Source organism: Falco naumanni, chromosome 5 (assembly GCF_017639655.2).
Source record: "Falco naumanni isolate bFalNau1 chromosome 5, bFalNau1.pat, whole genome shotgun sequence".
Taxonomy (NCBI): domain Eukaryota; kingdom Metazoa; phylum Chordata; class Aves; order Falconiformes; family Falconidae; genus Falco; species Falco naumanni.
The window spans coordinates 29825936-29834420 of NC_054058.1; positions in this window are offsets into that span (position 1 = coordinate 29825936).

Genomic DNA, 8485 nt, shown 5'->3' on the forward strand with positions numbered 1-8485 from the left:
CTGAAGCCATGGCACCAGACTATGGCCAAGCAATGTGCTCATCCTCTGGGAGCTCATAAATGCCTTAGAAAGGGAAGCATCTTTCATCTAAGTGCCTTCCTCTAGGTCATTTTGGCGCTGCTGGTGCTGCATCACATTCACTCAGAGGCATGCTTTAAATGATGGTAAAACAATGATGTAAAATACCATTATTTAAATCAGTAGGCATGGGGACTGTTAAAGGGGATGGTGATTCTCGTTGAACAAGAATCCTGCCTGCTTCCTTCTTTTGCTGGTCAGGTTCTGTTGCACCTTTTCCTCTTGTCTCATCTAATTTCCTGCTTGCCTTATGACATGAGGAAGGGAGTGACAAAATGAGAAGCTAGACAAGTACATTGAACAGAAGAGCAGCTATATACTGTGTCAGTTAGAGGTTTGTACAGATCTGCAGCCTGTCTCTGGCAGGATATCAACAGATGCTGAGGAGGCAACATGAGAGGCTGTAGCATTACTGTCCTTCGTCCCTTCCTTCCAGAGTCCACTGATTAGCTTTCCTGAAACACAGAAGTGCCATCTACTGTCTTGGTTCAGTTTCTGATTCTGTATACACTGATCGTATCCCTCTTTGTTGTTTCTTTTCCAAATTGAAAAGTTTCAGTCTATTTCAGTCTTTTGTTCCATGGAAGTAATTCCACAGCTTTGGCTGTCTTTGTCCTCCTTTGTTTCTTAAGACAGTCTTTCCTTAAGGGGCAGATCTGCAGGTGGTCTGCCAGATGTGAATGCATGAAATGTGCACAGTAGCTTTCCAGTGTTTTTTGTTTTCTCCTCTGTTGCTCTCCTAAAAATCCATACTGTTTGATTTTGTTGATTACTTTTGAGGTTGGAGTGCCACAGTTCATTTAGATATCTGAAATTTACAGGATAATGTACTCTGTAAATTGAACTTTATTTTATGAGCTCATTAGGAAAGAAGACAAACAAGCATGTCAAACGAGGGTTCAATCCCCTTTTGTACAGACTTGTCTTAAATGTGAATTCACTAATTCATCACTTCATTAATTCATGAAGTTTCTACCTCACAGATTCTCTAATACATAACTCATGACTCATGCACCTGCAAGCAAAATAGTTACCTAGCCGAGGGTGAGAGTGTTCATTCTTCCTCCTCCGTCACAGTGTGGGCATCCCCTGTATCACACCAGGAAGCACAAAAGCCTCAGCAGTCTGGCTGCTGTTGGATCAGCTTCTGAAGCTTTTTGGGTAAGCTGATGGCATGTATACCTCCCAGCTTGGAAGTTTGGTCTATAGTATTTCCATAAGTGTGTAGATTCTGAAGAAACTCCCAGAGAATTAAAATGCAAGAACGCAGAAGACATGGCTGCAGGAGACAGCAAGCTGCAGCTAATAACAGCTGCATAATGACCTTTATCCTTTCCTGTCCATCCTGTCCTGCCTGTGTATTGCTCTTGCTTTGACCTAGTGACGCTGCACCCAGCATATGAATGAACAGACATGTTGAAGCTGGTGTTTTCTTATAGTTATCCCATTTTCTGTAGATCTCATTCCTGACTAGTAGTAGCTCAGAAGCCATCATTAGCCATACGAAGACAGCATGGTTTCTGCCTTCTTGTCTAAACCTACACTGAATGTCAGCTGCTGTTTCATCATCCAGTGTACTACAGGGCTTTTCAGCAGTTCTCATAGTCTGTTGTAATCACTGTTTTCCTGAATAATATGGTGTTCTCAGCAAATCTTACTGCCTTATCCTCTTTTTCTGATGATTTATGAGTATGTTGACTAGTGCAGGGTTGAGCAGGCAGGCCAGCGCTGGGGAACTGCCCTCTGCTGGGCACGGCTTTTGGCAATCTAAGTTAACTGTACAAACTCTTCTGACCCTTGCCTACATACTTCTTGATGCCCTCAAATAGCTCCCATGTGTTTCTGAGATATAAATTTAAAAAGGCATTTCTGGATTTTCCTTAGTATTTTCTATTTTCAACACCATCTGTTCCAAGTTAGGTTTCAGTGATTTGGCTTCCTGCTCTACAATTCTCTAGATCCCACTCCCACCCCATGATCCAGGTGCCACGTTTGCTACTGAAAGTCCTCTGGTAGCTAGGCACTTCTAAGTGAGAGGTCACACACCACATAGTAACTGACAGTATCACAGAATAGTTAAGGTTGGAAGGGACCACAGAAGGTCATGTAGTCCAAACCCAAATTCAGCTATTTCATCCCTGAGTTGTTCAGAACATGGGTGGAAGCCTCCTAATTTTGGTGTTTTGACTACGGTTTTCAGATTGTTGGGTAACTATGTATACTGCCATGTCAGTAGGAGATATCTTGACTGAACCAAAATTCAGGGAACCCTTTAGGGTAACAAGCACTGAAGCCAGCATGGTACTAGACAACTCCCATTCTCCTCAGTAGGCATCCATATACTTTTTCTGTCCAGTGCCCTAAATCCATCCTATCTAATTGGTTCCCAAGCATCTTAAAGACCTGTCCCAGCATCACGGTGCTGTCCAGGTAGCTGTTTCAACTGCATCTCCCATCCATACTTCCTTTCATCATGGATCTGAAAGAAACCACTAATTTGACAGAAATACAGCATTTTTTTCATCATAAAACTTATATGAATGGCTACACCAATGCAGTTGTCAATATTATAGAGAGAGAAGTACAAAGGAGAACAGTGTAACATTGGGGTTGGAGGGGTGTTTGCAGGTAGCTTTACAACATTGCAATTAATTCCAGTGTGTTGGCATGCATATCACAAGGAAGTTCACATTGCTGTTCCTGCTTTGCAGCTAGAATGAGTTTTTCTGAGGCTCTGGAGTTGTGATATCGTTCTATCTCTTTTCATGAGAACAAAAATAAAACCAGGAAAACAGGCAATGATTGATGCAGGGAGAAGCTTTGCAGAGCTGCCTTTGAATTTAAGTACCTTCCCATGCCCAAACACATACCCAAAGTAAATCATAGCTTATTCCTTCTCATGCAAGTTTCTTGTAGCTTGTTTTGTGGCATGTTCCTCAGGAAGAAAAAAAGTACCTCTTTGATTTGATAGAACTTCCCCACCTGTGAATTATATATAAGCAAAATTGTACTTTCTCGTTCTTCAGAAGAATTTTCTGCTAATGGAAAAGTCAGTTTTCATTTGTAAAATGAAGTACCTCCAATGTAAGAAAGGGCTACGTTAGACATCAAGGACACATAAACAAGTGGCTCCTTTTCATCTCTCGAAATACTCTAACTAAAGGTAAGGCTGGAACTGTTTTCTTAAATGCCATTGTAGCATAATTGCGTATGCACTATTCTACCTACAGTTTATGAATGCTCCGTGGGTTGGCCCTGTAATAAGCTCACTTTAAGCCGTTCCTATGGTTTCTGAACAGCTGCTGAACTCAGAGCACATGGATTTTTAATAATTGTGGGACTTCAGGTACTGCCGTTTCAGCGAGCCACCTTTGCTAACAGATGATACATTGTGTTGTGAAATCTTTAGTCTGTAAATTTTCAAGTGTCAGTCATTAGACTAATATCTTTAATTTTAGGAGCAGTTGATTGTTAATTTGAATTGCAACATCATTTCATAATCTTGCATGCATCGATCTTCAAAATGTAGTAATTAAATTATTTTCCCGTGAATTTTTGTACTCATCTTTAAAACATCCATTATCGTTATAGTGCATAGTTCCCTCACTTCCCACCCTATCCAGCTGTTTTAGCCTTTCTCCTAACTAGTGTGGTGAAGCTCCTAGCTTTGTGTTGTGTATTCTGGAAGATGATGTAAGGAAAATGAGCAGAACAAGACAGATTTTAGACCCAGTTGTGAGCAAGAATTTTCTCTGGTGAAACATCACCTTCTGGTTGATACTGCTGCATTGCTGACTCCCAGAAGCTTAGAAGTATGGTGTTTGCTAGTGAATGTTTTTGATTGCCTCTCAGACTACATTTAAGCACACACTTGGAGGGCTATTCATGTCCCCAGTGATGATCTGACAGCACGGTTACTTTTAAACATTTGGCTAAACTTTTGGTAACTTTGTCTGCAACTGGTCTGTTTATAATAGTTAGTATTTGCTATATATTATTTCTGTGTACTACTCCTAATTTCTTAACTTATGATTTGTATTTCTGAAACATGGACTAGCTGACAACACATCAAGCTTACAGCTACAATCCCGTGTTTCCCAGTGGCACACTAATCTAAAAATCAACCAGCCAATAGATAATACATGCACCCACAACTCAAAAGGCAAGAAACTGGCAACTCGGATCTGGTGCAGTACATGAATAGGACCAGACTGTGGGGCTGTTGGCTGTCCCAGAGATCTTACAGCCTCTGCAAAGAGCAGGATACATCCTCATTTTCTACTGTTGCTTCAGGACTGGGCTTATTTTCAGATACTAACAGTATAATCTGGACAGGATATAGGACAAACTGTCTATTTTATAAGAATAGGCCAGGCTAATGATACATGCCAGAATTTGTATTGTGTAGTTTGCGTTGTTGCATAAATAATTTTCAAGTGGCCGTGCTTCTGAAAATAAAAATAATTTTTGGCTGAAAATTCACAGTATAGTTAGTGATGTTGTTATTTGTTATTGGCATACCTCTAGTTTTATTCTGTTGAAGTTTTAGTTACTTGGTGGAGGTGTAAATGTCTGTTTATTGTGCAAACCATAGGCTTTTGTTCTTCTCAGTTTCATGCCCTAAAGCCTCTGAAGCACACCTCTCTTCCAGGACTTCTTAACAGGGTTAATGATTCCTTTAATACTACAGTTATCCTCAAACAAGCAGTAAGTGAGTCATAACTTGAGCAGCAGCGTTTTGATTTACCCATGAAGCAGCTGTGGATGGTAGTATATATGCTGGCTACAACTATACAGAACGCCCTTAAGAAGTGGCTCTGTATGGTTTTGTCCAAATGTCTTGCCGTGACCATTTTATACCTGTGAAGATATCTTGGACCACAAAGTCACACCTTTAAAGAACAGGGAAAGTGTCATGATTATGATAGAGGAAAAGAAACCAAATCCATTGTTTTCAGCTGAGTTTTTTTGTGTTCTGTTTCTCTTAATTTAGAATAGAAATTCAAGGAGAAGCTTGTGCAAGGTGGTGGGGAACCAACTAAAACAAAAAAGGTTTATTGAAACATGCAAATAGAGAGGGCCAAAGTCTAGAAGCCTTATGTTGTGTCAGAAGTTTTGCCTTCATTGTCACCATGTTATCCACTGTCTACATTATGTACTATACTATATAGTACCTACTATACTGAATCTGAATATTCCTGGTAATTCCTCCTTTAAGTGTTTCACTTTCTGATGGGAGTGACCTCCTTGTTGACAGCTAGTGAATAGCAATTCTGTTTTCTTTAAGGTATGAGTTCCCACCAAACCACTTATCTTTATATCACAAAGATTGTCTTAACATTCATTTAAATTAGCAGTTCCAACAGTTCAACAAGTTTTTTTAAAAGCTCAGTACTTTTTCAGTTTCTTATGGTTAAAAAAAGGTAATTTATAAGGAACCAAAATAGTTATTGAACCCTATGTCACATTTCATTTTGCACTGCGATAAGCAACAATACAGAAGTTAGCCTTATCATATGGGGTTTCATCCTGTTAGACAAAATATGGAATTCCATTGATAAGGACTTACCTCTGCTCAGTCTCCACCAGCAGTATGAAAAGGTATGTTTATGACAGCATGCAATACTTATGAATGAAAATTCTATGTCTGCACATAGTAGTTTGAAAAGCACTTGCTATTTTATGGCTAGATTATTGGTATTTTTATAACATCAAACCAGTTTGGAACACAGCACAGAAGGGATCAAATACATCATCAACTCTAGTTACTCACAATAATGAGCAACTAATTTTTTAGATATCCAATTCAGAAAAGTCCACAGCATAGTCGACAGACACCCTGAGCCCCAGAAAACTCTTCAGCACTTTGCAACAAATTTAGGACCCGTAGCCTCTGAACACACCAAGGAAAAAACAGGATAACAGGATCACTTCACCGTACGAGAGGGCAATACATTTCAAGAGGAATTGGTATGTTTCTCAGGCATTCTGCCCAAAGCCTTTGAAGATGGCAGTCAAGTGCATATCGGAAATATCCCAAGCAAATATAAAAAAAAAATTAAAACTACCTTTGCAAGAAATTAGAAACTTCTAACTTTATTTTCCAGCTGCTAGACCCTACTTTCCTTTGAAGCTTCCTAATCTTAGTGAAAACTTTCTGAAGTTTTCTTATGACTTGTTATACTGTGAGTTCACTTAATCCTCTTGTGTGCATCAACTTAGTTCACAATTGTTCATGTGGTGTGTCACACGTGTCGCAGGGAAATGATTCCAAGCTCAGTAGCAACTACTTATGGTGACAGGGGATATGAGGAGCAAAGGTTCTCATCAAAAGCGAGCAACAATCAGTGCTTTCAAAAGCTTCTTGCAATAGTATGCTAAGGTGTATAAATAACATAATCATACTATCTTAAACAGCTGTCTAGAATCCCAACTAAAATAGATACCAGGTAAAGGGAGACCTAAATTACACATAATATTTAGCATGTATAGCTTAACTGGAAATGAAGCATCAACATGAGAATGTATTCAGAGATATTAATCAGATAAAGGGTATTCTGCAGAAAAGTTCTTCCAGTAGGACCAAAGACAATATGCTCTATAACACAGTTTACTTCTGGTGTAGAAAAAAGCATAATTTCAGAGAAGTCTGCTGCACCTTCAGTTCTTTTGTCAGACGACCCATGAGATATACTTTTTGCCCAGGTATTCATTCCAACTAGCAAAACAGGATGGCTAATCTGGATTATCTGTGGTTGATCTGTGCAAGCCAAATGTTCCACATCAACACAGAACAAGCATGTTTATCAGCTGAATTGCTTTTAGCCTTGTTCTCCCTCGTGCCACACAAGGACAATCTAACTATGTAGTACCTTATCATTTCTGTATAAAAAAAACATTCTGTGTATTTTTGTGTAATGATCACATTTACATCTTCTTCAAAAGAGTCTTAGAATTATACTAGTATGTCTGCTGAAATGTAGGATGTGGAAATACTGCTTTTGTTCTGCAAGAATGGTGCTACTATATGTTAGCAAGTTTCAAGTTCTATTAAAAAAAGAGGAACTTATTCATAATAAACATTATGCTGAGTCATATAAGTCTTCTAAAAGTAGATCTACAATTGTTTCCTAGCATTCTCATGGGAATTCCATACTTGCAACAGAGATTATTTTAGTCAAAGCTGATGAGATTTTTTTTTTCGTATTTTCCTTTCGTTTGCTACCTTTCAGTTCCCAAGTTCTTACTGGTCTATGTCATTTTCACAAGCAAATGGTTTTTCATCAGTCTTTGTAGCATGAACCAGGTCTAAAAAGAGGTCTAAAAGGCCACTTGTAGGATTTATTATCACTGATGCTTAATATTTAACTGTAGGCAAATAGTACTGGACAAGAGACAATCTGATTACTTTGAAATGATGTGCAGGAGAAAATATAAACATATTATTTTCCTGTTTTTAATTTCACTTATAAATTTAACTTATAAAAACAGACCTGATGTCTCTCTTTCCCCACCAGTATATAAATGGTTTATTTTTGCACTGTACATATCAAGATCTTCATGTTATGTTTGTGTTAGAAGACCATGGACAGCTAGAAAATGAATGAAACCATGAAATGAGGAGAGCAGACGTATCAGAGCTCTGGCAGAATTCTTAGCCACAGACACATCTCAAGCTCTAAATGCACCTCATAACTAGCTGGAGTCTGAAATGCACCTCATAACTAGCTGGAGTCTGTACAAAGACAGAGGCCATTTAGTAATCCTAATTGCTTATATGATGCTGCTGAGGCTGACATTGCTTGGAAATTTATTTACAAGCTCAACCCAGATACTTTCACAAACGGAGTACTAGCAATATCTTTGTCATCTCTGACCTGTAAACACTTCCAGAGATTTCCCTTCCCGCAACATTCTGAGGTATGCTGTATGTGCTTTGTGCCAGTAATCAAGCTGAGCTTTTATTAATTTGGTAATTTTTAAAATAGAGATGAACACTGAGAATATGAGAAATGAGGGGAAGAAATTTTTATCTTGTTACATTTTTGTTAACGTTTTGTAAGAATACTTTTATCTGAGTCAAAAGTCTTCAAAACATTTTGGAAAAAAATATTATTGCTGTTAAAGCACCTTCTGGTAAGAATCAAGTCCCTTTAGAAGTCCATAATTTTTTTGAAAAAGAAAGATGAGATTATATTCTAAAGTAAGAAACTAGTAAAAACACAGCCCTCCTGTCTGTGTGCACAGTGAAAACTCCTTTAAAAGAATATTAAGATCACAAATAAAGGAATCAAAAGTTAGTTACAACGTGGCAAAATTAAGTTGACTGGTACAACTTTAATTTGCCCTCACTGTGTACATGTGTTGTGGTACTATTTTGACATGATCACCAGCTCTTTCTGCTACA